The sequence below is a fragment of the Carcharodon carcharias genome, chromosome 10 (genome assembly GCF_017639515.1).
Source record: "Carcharodon carcharias isolate sCarCar2 chromosome 10, sCarCar2.pri, whole genome shotgun sequence".
NCBI classification, from domain to species: domain Eukaryota; kingdom Metazoa; phylum Chordata; class Chondrichthyes; order Lamniformes; family Lamnidae; genus Carcharodon; species Carcharodon carcharias.
In genome coordinates, this window is record NC_054476.1 from 105,161,933 (window position 1) to 105,177,989 (window position 16,057).

Genomic DNA, 16,057 nt, shown 5'->3' on the forward strand with positions numbered 1-16,057 from the left:
ATTCATTCTTGTAGCCATCTAGTTCCCTTTTGAATACCTCAATTAAACTTGCCTTCAGCACTCTCTTAGGAAGTTTTTCCAGATTCCAACCACCTTCTGGGTGAAAAAAATTTCCTCACATCACTATTACTCCTTTTGCCAATTATTTTGAATCTGTACCCTCTAGTTCTTAATGTTCTCCTGAGTGGGAACAGTTTCTCACTACTTACCTTGTCCATAACCCCCAGGACCTTGAACACCTCTATCAAGTCCCCTCCCAGCCTTCTTTTCTCCAAGGAAAACAACCTCTCCAATCTATCCTCATAGCTACAGTTCATTTATCCCTAGAATCATTCTTGTGAATCTCCTCTGTACTCTCTCCAATACCTTCACGTCCTTCCTCAAGTATGGCGCCCAAAACTGGACGCAGTATTCCAGATGAGGCCTAACTAGTGTCTTATACAAGGTCAACATGACCTTGCTCTTGTACTCAATGCCCCTATTAATGAAGCCTAAATGTGCTTTATTCATTGCTCTCTCAACTTGACCAGCCATGACATACACTGAGGTCCCTCTGTTCCTGTACCTCCTTTAGAGTTTCTCCTTTTATTTTAAATTGTCTCCATATTTTTCCTGTCACACTGAATCACCTCACACATCTCTTCATTGAATCTCATCTGCCATTTGTCTGCCCAATCCAGTAACAAGCCTATGTCCTCTTGAAGTTCAAGATTATCTTCATCACAGTGACAACATTTCCAATTTTCATATCATCTGTGCATTTTGAAATCATGCCCTGAACACCAGAGTGTAGGTCATAAATATATATCAGGAAGAGCAAGGGTCCCAACACTGACCCCGGAGGAACTCCACTACAGACCTTCCTCCAATCTGAAAGACAACCATTTATCACTACTCTGTTTCCTGTTACACAGCCAATTTCTTATCCAAGTGCCTACTCTCCCTTTAATTCCATGAGCTAGAATTTTGCTCACAAGTCTGTTGTGTGGCACCAAATCAAATGCCTTTTGAAAATCCACATATACCACATCAGCATTTCCTTTATCAACCTTCTCTGGTACCACCTCAAAAAAACTCCAAGTTAGTTAAACATGATTTTCCCTTGATGGCTTTCCTTGATTATCCTGCACTTGTCTAAGTGATTATTGATTTTTGTCCCGAACTATAATTTCCAGAAGTTTCCCTACCACTGAAGTCAGACTGACTGACCTCTAGTTGCCAGCTTTATCTTTGCACTTTTATTTTGAACAAGGGAGTAACACTTGCAATCCTCCTGTCCTCTGGCACCACTCCTGCGTCTAAGGAAGACTGGAAGATTATCACTAGTGCCTCTGCAATTTCCACTCTCACTTCCCTCAGCATCCTTGGATGCATCTCATCTGGTCCTGGTAGCTCATCCTTATCTATTTTAAGTAAAGACAGATTTTCTAACACCACCACCTCCTCAATTGTAAATTATTCTAATGTACCAGTTACCTCCTCTGTCAACTCAGCCTGGGTAGCAAGTTCTTCCTTTGTAAAGACAGGCGCAAAGTGCTCGTTTAGTACCTCCGCTATTTCTCCTGCCTCCACATGCAAGTCCCCTTTTATATCCCTAATCGATCCTACTCTTTCTTTTACCACCCTTTTATTATTCACATGCTTATAGAAGACCTTAGGATTCCCTTTTATGTTTGTTGTCGGCCTCTTGACATGCTCCCTCCTTACTTTTCTGATTAGTTTCTTCACTTCCCCTCTGGTATTTCTATATTCAGCTTGATTCTCCATTGTATTTTCTACCTGAATCTGTCGTACGCGCACTTCTTCCTTTTCATCTTCACCTCTATCTTTCTCATCATCCAGGGCACTCTGGCTTTACTTGTCCTACCTTTCCTCTGCAACTGAATATACCTTGACATTGCCTGCAATAGTGTTTCTTTAAAGGTAGCCTATTGATCAGCCATGGTCTTTTCTGTAAGCATTTGATTTCAACTCACTTGACTTGGGTGCATTCTCATCGCATCAAAGTTGTCTTTCTTCAATTCATTATTCTTTATTAATTGTCCCCTAATTAATTATCTCATGATGTAGAAAATGCCAATTTATGCACAGCAAGTTCCCACAAACATCAATGTAATAATGACCAGATAATCTGTTTTTAATGATGTTGGTTGAGGGATAAATATTGGCCAGGGCATTAGGGATAACTCACCTGCTCTTCTTTGAAATAGTGCTGTGGGATCTTTTCTGTAGAGAAGAGAACAGACAATGTGTCATATCCAGAAAACATCACCTCTGATAGTGCAGTACATCCTCAGTTACTTGCCTGGAGTGTCAGCCTTGATTTTGTGGAATTTGCACCCACAGCCTTCTGACTCAGAGATAGTGCTTTCCACAGCTGACACTGACACACCGTAACATTCACCCCTGACTCAAAGTCAAAGGTTCAATTCCCACAGCAGACCCTTGAGCACACAATCCAGGCTGATACTTTACTCGAGGTCTGCACTGGAGTGCTGTTTTGGGCTGCAGTAGAGTGCTTAAATTGGATTGGTGACTGAGGGGGTTTAGTGAAGAGGGAATGAGGTGATCCTTTGAGTACCGTGAAGTACGGTCGGGTAAGTATTTAGTACTTTTATCGCTTATAGTTTTTACGGTCTTATTTTGTAGTTCATCGTTTGTAAGGGCTATATTCTGTAACATTGAGGAGCAGGGAAGAAGGGCCCTAGTGTAATTGATGTTATTTGATATTAAGTATCTTCCAAAAGGTTTAATTTAATTTAAAGGGGCAAGTCATGGCAAGAGAGCTCAAAGCTGTGGCGTGCTCCTCCTGCTCTATGTGGGAGGCCGGAACATTTCCAGTGCCCAGGGCCAGCATTTGTGCGGGAAGTGTCTCCAGCTGCAGCTCCTGGAAGCCAGAGTTTTGGAGCTGGAATGGTGGCTGGGGACACTGGAGCATCCGCAAGGCAGTGCGTATCATGGATAGCACATAGAGAGGGGGTTACACCGCAGGCTAAGAGTCCACAGGCAGGAAAGGAATGGGTGACCACCAGGCAGAGCAAGAGGACTAGACAAGCAGTGCAGGAATCTCCAATGGCTATTCCCCTGCAAAACAGATATACTGCTTTGGATACTTTTGAGGGGAATGGCATCACAGGGGAAAGCAGAAACAGCCAAATTTGTTGCACCATGGTTGGCTCTGCTGCACAGGGGAGGAGTAAAAAATGTGGGAATGCAATAATTATAGGGGATTCGTTTGTGATAGGTACTCCAGTTCAAAGATCAATGCAAAAGTGGATGAGGCTCTCAAAATGGGAGTGAATAAGGGGAATAGATAGGCGTTTCTGTGGCCGCAAATGAGACTCCAGGATGGTATGTTGCCTCCCTGGTGCTAGGATCAAGGATGTCTCAGGGCAGTTGCAGGATATTCTGAAGGGGGAGGGTGAACAGCCAGTGGCCGTGGTACACATTGGTACAAACGACATAGGTAAAAAAAGGGATGAGATCCTAAAAGCAGAATATAGGGAGTTAGGTTGTAAGTTGAAAAGTAGGACCTCAAAGGTAGTGATCTCAGGATTACTACCAGTGCCATGTGCTAGAGTAGAAATAGGATATATCGGATGAATATGTGGTTGAAGAGATGGGGAGGTGGGGGGGGTCGGGGGGGGGGGTAGTTTCAGATTCCTGGGACGTTGCGACCGGTTCTGGGGGAGGTGGGACCAGTACAAACTGGATGTGTTACACCTGGGTGGGAACGGGACTGATGTCCTAAGGGGAATATTTGCTAGAATGGTTGGGGAGAGTTAAACTATAAAACAGCAGGGGGATGGGAACCTATGCAAGGCTCAGAGGAGGGGGAATCAAGGACAAAAACAAAAGACAGAAAGGGGAATAAGAAAAGTGATAGAGAAATCAAGGGTAAGAATCAAACAGGGCCTCAGTGAAAAATAGTGGGAACGGAACAAGTAATGTTAAAAAGACAAGCCTTAAGGCTTTGCACCTTAACGCAAGAGCATTCGTAATAAAGCAGATGAATTAATCACGCAAATAGATGTAAACAGGTATGATGTAGTCGGAATTATGGAGACATAGCTGCAGGATGACCAGGGATGGGAACTCAACATCCAGGAGCATTCAGTATTTAGGAAGGATAGACAAAAATAAGTGGTGGAGTTGCATTGCTGGTTAGAGAGGAAATGAACATGAGCAGAGGAGAGACCTCATCCTGAGTGAGACATAGCCAGAGTGAGTATGGGTATTGGCAGTTTGATGCACAGTGGGAATTTGGTGCAGAGGTGCTCCTTGCATTTTTTCTTTGCTATCCAACATCTTAAATCTTCAGAGAGTGGTGTTGCCCTGCTGCAGCAGTAGAGGCTACAAGGGAGAGAAATGACTGGTAAGTAGTGGGTAAGGTTAGGTAAATATTTACTACTTTTATTGCTTATAGTTTAAGGTCTTTTTGTGGTTTATAGTTTGTATATTCTGCAGTAACGAGGGTCAGGAAAGAAGGGCCCTAGAGTAATTGATTTAAAAGATTTAGTTTAAAGGAATAAGTCATGGCAGGAGAGCTCAAAACTGTGGTGTGCTCCATGTGGGAAGCCGGGAACATTTGCAGTGCCTGGGACCAGCATGTGTGCAGGAAGTGTGTCCAGCTGCAGCTCCTGGAAACTCAGGTTTCAGAGCTGGAACGGCAGCTGGGGACACTGTGGAGCATCTGCAAGTCTGAGAGCATCATGGATAACACGTTTAGAGAAGTGGTCACACCACAGCTGAAGGGACTTGAAGAAGGAAGGGAATGGGTGACCGCCAGGCAGTCCAAGAGAAACAGACGGGTAGTTCAGGAGTCCCCTGGGGTCCCACTCACAAATGGGTATTGCATTTTGTAGGATGATGAGGGCGCTGGTTCCTCCAGGGAGCACAGACAGAGCCAAGCTTTTGGCACCATAAGCAACCTGTCTGTACAGGAGGGGAGGAAGAGAGGAAGAGCAATAGTAATAGGGGATTCTATAGTCAGGCGCTACTATGGCCGTCAACGTGACTCCAGGATGGTGTGTTACATCCCTGGTGCCAGAGTCCGGGATGTCACTGAATAGGGCATCCTGAAGGGGGAGAGTGATAAGGCAGAGATCATGGCACATGTTGGTACCAATGATATAGGTAGAAAGAGGGATGAGGTCTTGCATCAAGAATTCAGGGAGTTATGCAGTAGACTAAAATGCAGGCCCTCTCGGGTTGTAATCTCTGGATTACTCCCAGTGCCACATGCTGGCGAGCATAGAAACAGTAGATTAGCACAGTGAAGAACAGTGGCAGAATTGGACAGAGTCAGCATGGATTTATGAAAGGGAAATCATGCTCGACAAATCTACTAGAATTTTTCGAGGATGTAACTAGTAGAGTTGATGAGGGGGAGCCAGTGGATGTGGTTTATTTGGACTTTCAGAAAGCTTTCAACAAAGTTCCACATAAGAGATTAGTGTGTGAAATTAAAGCGCATGGGATTGGGGGTAGTATATTGAGATGGATAGGAAACTGGTTGGCAGACAGCAAAGAGTAAGAATAAATGGGTCTTTTTCCGAATGGCAGGCAGTGATTCGTGGGGTACCGCACAGATCGGTGCTGGGACCCCAGTTATTCACAATATATATTAATGATTTAGATGAGCGAATTAAATGTAATATCTCCAAATTTGCAGACGACACAAAGCTGGGTGGGAGGATGATCTGTGAGGAGGATGCAGAGATGCTTCAGTGTGATTTGGACAAGCTGAGTGAGTGGGCAAATGCATGGCAGATGGCAGATGCAGTATAATGTCGATAAATGTGAGGTTATCCATTTTGGTAGCAAAAACAGGAAGGCAGATTATTATCTGAATGGCTATAAATTGAGAGAGGGGAATGTGCAACGAGTTCTGGTACACCAGTCGCTGAAGGTAAGCATGCAGGTGCAGCAGGCGGTAAAGAAGGCAAATGGTATGTTGGTCTTCATAGCCAGAAGATTCGAGTACAGGAGCAGGGATGTCTTGCTGCAATTGTACAGGGCCTTGGTGAGAATATTGTGTGCAGTTTTGGTCTCCATATCTGAGGAAGGATGTACTTGCTATAGAGGGAGTGCAGCAATGGTTTACCCAACTGATTCCTGGGATGGCGGGACTGACATATGAGGAGCGATTGAGTCGATTAGGATTACATTCGCTGGAGTTCAGAAGAATGAGGGGGGATCTCATAGAAACCTATAAAATTCTAACAGGACTAGACAGTGTAGATACAGGAAGGATATTCCCAATGGTGGGGGAGTCCAGAACCAGGGGTCACAGTGTGAGGATATGGGGTAAACCATTTAGGACTGAGATGAGGAGAAATTTCTTCACCCAGAGAGTGAAGAAAACAGGTGAGCCTGTAGAATTCGTTACCACAAAGTAGTTGAGACCAAAACATTGTATGCTTTCAAGGAGGAGTTAAGATATAGCTCTTGGGGCAAAAGGGATCAAAGGGTATGGGGAGAAAGCAGGAGCAGGCTATTGAGTTGGATGATCAGCCATGATCATAATGAATGGTGGAGCAGGCTTGAAGGGCCAAATGGCATATTCCTGCTCTTAGTTTCTATGTTTCTATGAATATGTGGCTTAAGAGTTGGTGCAGGAGGGAGGGTTTTAGATTCCTGGATCACTGGGAACGTTTCTGGGGAAGGTGGGACCTGTACAAGCGGGATGGTCTACATCTGAACCAGAGCAGGACTAACACCCTTGCAGACAGGTTTGCTAGTGCTGTTGGGAGAAGTTTAAACTAATTCGGCAGGGGGAGGGACACAGAATGTTAGCAGAATACGGACATGTCAATACAGTAAAACAAGTTAGAGGGAGTACAGCTGCATTACGTTTCTAAGGAGTAAGGCAAGGCTGGATGGCCTCTACTTTAATGCCAGGAGTATTACAGGTAAAACGGATGAGTTAAGGGTGAGGATTGACATATGGAATGTGATATAGAACCATCACAGAAAGGTGGTTGAGGGAGGGGCAGGATTGGCAGCTCAACATTCCGGGATATAGAATCTTCAGGCGAGACAGGGGAGGGGGTAAAAGAGGAGGATGTGTTGTATTATTAGTTAAGAAGCCAGTTACTGCAGTAAGGAGAGATGATATCTTGGCGGGGGCATCGAATGAAGCTTTGTGAGTAGAGCTTAGGAATAAAAAAGGGGCAGCCACATTGTTAGGTGTTTATTATAGACCCCCAGATAGTCAGCGGGAAATTGAGGAGCAAATATGCGCACAATTTGCGGAGGTGTGTAAAAACAATAACAATAGGGTTATTATATTAGGTGATTTCAACTTTCCCAACATTAATTGGAATAGACATAGTGTTAAAGGCTTGGATGGAGTGGATTTCTTGAAAAGTGTGCAGGAGAACTTTTTAGGTCAATATGTAGAGGGTCCAACAAGGGACAGTGCAGTACTGGACCTAATTTTGGGGAATTAAGGTGGCTGAGATGGTGGTGGGGGACCATTTTAGTGATAGTGACCACAACATGGTACAATTTAAGCTTGTTTTGGACAGAGAAATAGACAAGTTGCAAAAAAATGTTTTGGATTGGGGGAGAGCAGATTTTAGTAAAATAAGGCAGGATCTGGCGAATGTAGACTGGGAACAGCTACTTGTGGGGAAATCTACAGGAGAGCAGTGGGGGGTGTTCAAAAAGGAAATGGGGAGGGCACAGTCTCAACATGTTCCCTCTAGGGTGATAGGAAGGAGTAACAAGTCCAGAGAACCATGGATGACTAGAGATATTCAGGATAAGATGAGAAGGAAAAGAGAGGCTTTTAGCAGGTACTAAGGGAGCAAATCAGCAGAAGCATTAGTGGAGTACAGACAGTGCAGGGTGGAGCTTAAGAAAGCAATTAGGAGAGCAAAGAGGGGATATGAGAAAGCTCTGGCTGGTAAAAGTAGGGAAAATCCCAAGATATTCTATAAGTATATCAATAGGAAGAGGATAACCAGGGAAAGAGTAGGGCGCATTCGGGACCAAGGGGGCAAACTACGGGTGGCGCCAGAGGACATCGGTAGAATGTTGAATGAATACTTTACATCCATCTTCACCCAAGAGAATGAGGATGAAGATATGGAACTCAGGGAGAGAAACTGCGAGGTTCTTGAGCAAATTGATATCGGGAATGACAAGGTATTGGAGGTGTTGGCAGGCTTGAAAGTGGACAAATCTCCAGGTCCGGATGATTTGTGTCCCAGACTGCTGACGGAGGCAAGGGAGGAGATCACAGGGGCTCTGACCCAAATTTTTAATTCCCCTCTGGCCACAGGGGAGGTGCCAGAGGATTGGAGAACAACTAATGTGGTTCTGCTATTTAAGAAGGGTTGTAGAGATAAGCCAGGGAACTACAGACCAGTGAGTCTCACGTCAGTGGTAGGGAAACTATTGGAGAAAATTATGAAGGGGAGAATCTACCTCTACTTGGAGAGGCAAAGTTTGATCAGAGATAGTCAGCATGGCTTTGTCAGAGGGAGGTCATGCCTAACCAATTTGATTGAATTTTTTAAGGAGGTGACCAGGTGTGTAGATGAGGGTAGTGCAGTTGTAGTTTATGTGGATTTCAGCAAAGCCTTTGTGAGAAGGTCCCACATGGGAGACTTATAAAGAAGGCAAATGCACATGGGATACAGGGTAATTTGATAAGGCGGATCCAAAATTGGCTTAGTTGTAAGAGACAGAGGGTGATGACAGAAGGCTGCTTCAGTGACTGGAAGCCAGTGTCCAATGATGCACCACAGGGATCTGTGCTGGGTCCCCTATTATTCGTCATTTATATAAACGACATAGATGACTATGTTGGGGGTCAGATTAGTAAGTTTGCAAATGACACAAAGATTGGCCGGGTGGTTAACAGTGAGGCTGAGTGTCTTGGGCTACAGGAAGATATAGATGGGATGGTTAAATGGGTAGATAAGTGACAAATGGAATTTAACCCTGAAAAGTGTGAGGTGGAAGAAGTAATTTGACAAGGAAGCATTCAATGAACGGCATTACACTAGGGAGTTCTGAGGAACAAAGGGACCTTGGCGTGTGTGTCCATAGATCTCTGAAGGCAGAGGGGGATGTTAGTGGAGTGGTGAAAAAGGCATATGGGACACTTGCCTTTATCAATCGAGGCATAGATTACAAAAGTAGAGAGGTCATGTTGGAGTTGTATAGAAACTTGGTGAGGCTACACCTGGAGTACTGTGTGCAGTTCTGATTGCTACATTATAGGAAGGATGTGATTGCACTGGAGAGGGTGCAGAGGAGATTCACCAGGGTGTTGCCTGGGATGAGACATTTTAAGTTATGAAGAGAGGTTGGACAGGCTTGGGTTGCTTTCGTTGGAGCAGAGAAGACTGAGGGGCGACCTGATCGAGGTGTACAAGATTATGAGGGGCGTGGACAGGGTGGATAGGGAGCAGCTGTTCCTCTTAGTTGAAGGGTCAGTCACGAAGGAACATAAATTGAAGGTGAGGGGCAGGAGGTTTAGTGGGTATGTGAGGAAAAACCTTTTCACCCAGAGGGTGGTGACGGTCTGGAATGCGCTGCCTGGGAGGGTGGTGGAGGCGGGTCGCCTCACATCCTTTAAAAAGTACCTGGATGAGCACTTGGCATGTCATAACATTCAAGGCTATTGGCCAAGTGCTGGTCAATGGGATTAGGTAGGTAGGTCAGGTGTTTCTCACATGTTGGTGCAGACTCGATGGGCTGAAGGGCCACTTCTGCACTGTGAAATTCTGTGACTAGACAGGGTAGATGCAGGAAGGATGTTCCTGATGGCAGGGGCGTCTGGAACCAGGGGTCACAGTCTGAGGATATGGGGTAGACTATTTAGGACTGACACGAGGAGAAATTTCTTCACCCAGAACGTGGCGGGCCTGTGGAATTCGCTACCACAGAAAGTATTTGAGGCTAAAACATTGTGTGTTTTCAAAAAGGAGTTAGATATAGCTCTTGGGGCAAATGGGATGAAAGGTTATGGGAAGAAAGCAGGAGCAGGCTATTGAGTTGAATGATCAGCCATGATCATAATGAATGGCGCAGCAGGCTCGAAGGGCCGAATGGCCTACTCCTATTTTCTATGTTTCTGTGCTGCTCTGTTAGAAGTGCTGTTTTCAGTTGAGACCTTTCAACTGAAGTTCCTTCTTCCCTTGATTGTGGTTGTAAAATATCCAATAACACTATTTTGAAGAACAGGGAAGTTTTCTCCAGTGTCATGGCCAATGTTTATCCTACAACTATTAAGGATATGGTCATTTATCTTAGCGACATTTATGGCAATTTGTTGAGTGTAAATTGGCTGTCATGTTTGCTACATTATAACAGTCACTGCACTAAGGAACATAGGAACAGGAGGGGAATGTTTATCCCCTGGAACATGTTACACCATTCAGTAAGATCATGGCTGATCTTCAACCTCAACTTCACCTTCCTGCACTAGCCCATATCCCTTAATTTCCTTAGGACCCAAAAATCTATTTTGAGTATACTCAATAACTGAGCATCTGCAACTCCCTGGGGTAGAGAATTCCAAAGGTTCATGTATCTTTGAGTGAAGAAATCTCTTCACCTCACGCCTAAATTGCTGACTGCTTATTCTGAGACTGTGGCCATGTATTCTAAATTTCCCAGCCAGGGTAAATATTTTCTCAGCCTGTTGAGTCCCTTAAGAGTTTTATTTGCTTCAATTCGATCAGCTCTCTAAGTGATTAACATAGATTGTAAATAGCTGAGGCCTTTTGGTACCCGGCTGGTTACAGGCTGCAAACCCGAAAAAGTCCCATTGATTCCCCCTCTCTACTTTCTGTACGTTAACCACTCCTGAATCCTTGCTAATATATTAACCCCTATCCCATGAATCTTAGTTTTGTGTAATAAACTCTTGTGCGGCAACTTATCAAATGCTTTTTGAAAATCTAAATACACCCCATCTACTGGCTCCCCCTTATATTTTTTGCTCTTTATATCCTCAAAAACTCACTGAAATCTTCTTACCTTTTTAAAACCGATTTGTCAAACACAATTTCCCTTTCAGAAATGTGTGTTGACTCTGCTTATCAATATTATGATTTTCTAAGTCCCTGTTACTACGTCTCTGAGAATAAATTCTAGCATTTTGCCCACTAGGGCAAACCTGAGGCTAACTGTCCCTAAGGTTCCCCATTTTCTTTCTTCCATCTTTTTATATAGCAGGGTTATGTTTACTTCTTTCCAATCCTTGGGAACTGTTCTATAACCAAGAAACATGGAATAAAAGGGACAGTTAGCATGGATATGAGGTTGGCTGAGTGACAGAAAACAGAGTATTGTTGTTTTTCAGACTGGAGGATGAGCCAGACTGGGGTCCAGAGGACACAATTTGCAGATGATGTAAAATTTAGAAGTGTTTTGAATTGTGAGGAGGATAGTGATAGATTTCAAGAAGACATAGGCTGGTGGAATGGACAAATGTGGCAGATGAAATGTAATGCAGCTAAGTGTGAAGGTATACGTTTTTGTCAGAAGAATGAAAGAGGCAGTATAAAATAAAAGATACAATTCTAAAGGGAGTGCAGGAGCAGAGGGACCTGGTGGTATATATGCACAAATCATTGCCAGAACAGATAGAAAAAGTGGTTAATAAGGCATACAAGTTCCTGGACTTTATAAATAGGGGCATAGAGTACAAAACCAAGGATGCTATGATGAATCCTTATAAAATGCTGGCTGGCCTCAATGGGAATGTTGTGTCCAATTCTGAGCACCATGCTTTAGGAAAGATGTGAAGGCTTCAGAGAGGGAGCAGAAAAGATTCATGAGAACGAGGAATTTCTGTCACATAGAAAGAATGGAGAAGTTGGGGCTGCCTTCCTTGCAAAAGAGAAGGCTGAGAGCAGATTTCTCAAAGGTATTCAAAATCATGAAGGGCCTGGAAAAAGAAGATAGGGAGAAAGTTCCCATTGGTGAAAGGATCAAGAACAAGAGGGCACAGATTTAAATTGATTGGCTAAAGAAGCAACGGCAACATGAGGAAAGACTTCACTCAGTGAACGGTTAGGATCTGGAATGCACTGCCTTAGCGTGGTGGAGGCAGAGGCAGTCATGGTTTTCAAAAGGAAATCTAATAAGCATCTGAAGAGAAAATATTTGCAAGACTGGGGAAAGGACAGGGAGCTGGGGCTAGCTGAGTTGCTTTTGCAGGGGTCTGCATGAACTCGATGAGCCAAATGGGCACCTTCTGTGCTGTAGTCATTCTATGATTCTTTGAGAATCTGAGGAATTCCGGAAGATTATAACCAATGCATCCACTATCTCTGCAGTTACCTCCTTTAAAACACTAGGAGACTGGTCATCAGGTCCAGGGGATGTGTCCCATTGATTTCATCAGTACTATTTATTTATACTGATCTCAAGTTCCTCCTTCTTGCTAGACCTTTGGTTCTCCATGATTTCTGGGATTTTTAAAAATGTTTTCAATTTTGCAAACAAAGTATTTGTTTAAGTCTCTACCATTTAATTTCACCTGCCCCTGCCTCTAATGGGTCCACATTTACTTTCACTAATCTGTTCCTATCTACATGCCCATTGAAACATTATTGATTTGTTTTTATATCCCTTTCTAGAATACATTCCCTTTCCCCTTTCCTTATCAATCTCTTGGTCGTCCTTAGGCTTACTACATTTTTTGACATCATTATAAGCCTCTTGCTTTGATCTAATACTATCTTTAATTCCTCTTGTTAGCTATGGTTTGATTGCTTTTTCTTTGGGGTTTTTGTGCCTTAAGGGAATGTATAATTGTTGCAAGTTTTGTCTTAATTCTTTAAATGCTAACCATTGCTTGTCTATCATCATGTCTTTTAAAGTAGTTTCCCAATTTATCTTAGCCAATTACCTATATGGTTTGCATTGTTTAGATTTAAGACCCCAGTTTCAGACTTAACTAAATCACTTTCAAACTCAATATTAAATTCTGTGATATAATGGTCACTCTTCCCTTGACATTCCTTATCATAAGATTATTAATTAACCCTTTCTCTTGCACAATAATTGATCCAAAATAGCTTGTTCCGCAATTGGTCCCCAAGTATACTGACCTAGAAAACTAACTTGAATGCATTGTATGAACTCACCCTCTACACTATTACTGTAAATTTGATTTGCCCTGTCTATAAGATTAATGATGCCATGATTACTACATTATCTTTATTACATACACCTCTAATTTCTGATTTATACTCATCCATGCACTGCAACTACTGTTAGAGACCTATAAGTAATGCAATCCTAGTTTGTGTAATTTTTCCTTATAACTTAACCCATGGAGTTCAGTTATAATTCTGGTAAATCTACATTCGCTCTCTCCAAGACCAATATATCCTTCCTAAGGTGTGAAGTGCAGAACTGCTCACAGTAACTCCAGGTGTGATCTAACCAAGGCTTTGTGTAGCTAAAGCATGACTTCTATCCACATGTATTCTAATCTCTTGGATTTAAAGGCCAGCATTTCATTAACTTTTTGATTATTTTCTGTACCTGTTCATGGCATTTTAATCTATGTCTTTGGACCTCCACTATTTCCAGTTTTTCATCACTTAGCACCCTAATCTATTATTTTTAGGTCCAAGGTGGATGACGTATTTGTGTACATTTAAATCCATTTACCACAGTTTTGACCATTTCCTTAATCTACCGCAATATATCTTTGTAAACTTATCTCCTGCCGCTCAGCCAATATTCTAACTAGGTCAATAATTTTGAGTATTGCTGAGAAAAGAGCCATGCTGTCAGAGCTTTTTGTTTTCCACTCATCAGGATATGTGAAAGAAAATCAAATCTTAAGGGAACAACAATTTATACTGTATGAGAAGAGGGTGCTGATTGGTTGGCAAGTGGACTCTGATTGGTAGAGGTGTTGCCATGGAGAATGCACCAGGGAACAGTTAATTGCCAAGATTTTCCTTTAAGTTCAAACTAGGCAAGTGAACTGTGATTGGTCAAGGCATTGTCATGGGGAATGAATCACGGAATTGCTGACCCCCAAGCATTTGTTTAGTTGAAAAAGGTGCAATGCATGCATGTGTTCTTTCTGTTTGCAAAAGACAAACCTGTCTGTGAATATATGTAGCTTCCAGCATGGGTAAGTGAGCCACACTGCGAGCCTGACTGATAACCTTAAATGGGTAATTCTTAGTACATTCAGGGTTGTTTAATAAGCATTGTCCAATCGAGGAATTACACCTGATGTAGGACACTATGTTCTGAGTTTTTCAAACATTGGCTGGTTGAGTACGGTTAGTACTTTGACTGTTTCGAACAACCAAAGGGCTCTTGCCCACATGTCTGTCCATGGCCTGCTGCATTGTTCCAGTGAAGCCCAACGCAAACTGGAGGAACAGCACCTCATCTTCCGACTAAGCACTTTACAGCCTTCCAGATTGAATATTGAATTCAACAACTTTAGGTCTTGAGCTCCCTCCTCCATCTCCACCCCCTTTCTGTTTCTTCCCCCTCCCTTTTGTTTTTTTTCCAATAATTTATATAGATTTTTCTTTTCCCACCTATTTCCATTATTTTTAAATCTTTTATGCCCCCCCACCCCCACTAGAGCTATACCTTGAGTGCCCTACCATCCATTCTTAATTAGCACATTCGTTTAGATAATATCACCAACTTCAACACCTCTGTGTTCTTTTGTTCTTTTGTCTGTGACATCTTTTGATGATCTGCTCCTATCACTGCTTGCTTGTCACTACAACAACACCCCCCACTCCACTTCTCCCCCCCGCACCCACCTTAAACCAGCTTATATTTCACCCCTCTCTTTGTAAAGAAAAATCAGTTCTGTTGAAGGGTCGTGAGGACTCGAAACGTCAACTCTTTTCTTCTCCGCCGATGCTGCCAGACCTGCTGAGTTTTTCCAGGTAATTCTGTTTTTGTATTGGATTTCCAGCATCCGCAGCTTTTTGTTTTTATCTGTGTGTTTAATTGACTGCCACTGCTCTTCAAGAAATGCCTACCTTGAAGAAGTTCTGTTCATCTCTGCAAAAAGATTTCCGTATCTCTCTTTTGCCTTGTTCACCTTCATTGCTTTCCATTTCTCTCCTGGTGTTTGACAAGGTGTTTACTAAAACCCGCTTTCACAGCCATATCTCTTTTCTCAGTGGCTGTCTCTGTCTCCGACTTACCCTACGTGGATTTCAACTGAAATTTCACCCCTCATGTTTCGAACCCACCCAGGATTACATGTATCTCCAGGACATAAATCGTTTCTCGGACTGCTGTTCCCGTCACATTCTGAGATCCACACTCAGTGCCATGCGCCGCCATATGAACACACTCAACCTCTCCCTCCAGCAGCACCGCCGTATCCTTTTACAAAGCTGCGCGTGCCCCCAGTTTCATTTTATTCTTCGTCTCATCTGACGCCTCAACGAGAAACTTTTTCTCTTTCAAGTGCTAAGGAACGTAAGCTCCAACAACTCATCGACTCCAACACCCATCTAGGACCCTCCACCCCTGCCTGTCCCTCCCTCCCCACCCCATCTTCCAATCCCAGCCCGTGACCTTCCCCTCTCCAACGCTGAACGTTTAGTGCTTAGCAAAGGACTTAGTTTCATACCCTTACGCCCTCATCTCAATGAATTTCGGGCTCGGCACGTTGCTGAACTCTTCTTCCGCCGTCTTCGTCTCTGGGCTCACTTCTTTGGGCAGGAGTCCTCTCCCCGTTCAACGGATCCTTTTACCCAACTCCAATATTCTCCCTCCACCTGGACCCCTCCCTCTGGATTCTTACCTTCTCTTGATCTTTTCATTGAGAACTGTCGGCGCGACATTAGTCGTCTCAATTTCTCTGCTCCTCTCACCCATTCTAATCTCTCTCTCTCTGAACTTACTGCACTCCGTTCCCTCAGGTCCAACATTGTCATCAAACCCGCTGACGAGGGTGGTGTTGTTGTCTGGTGCACTGACCTCTACCTCGTGGAGGCTGAGCGTCAACTCGCAGACACTTCCTCCTACCTCTCCCTGGACCATGACCCCACCACTGAACATCAAGCCATTGTTTCCAGGA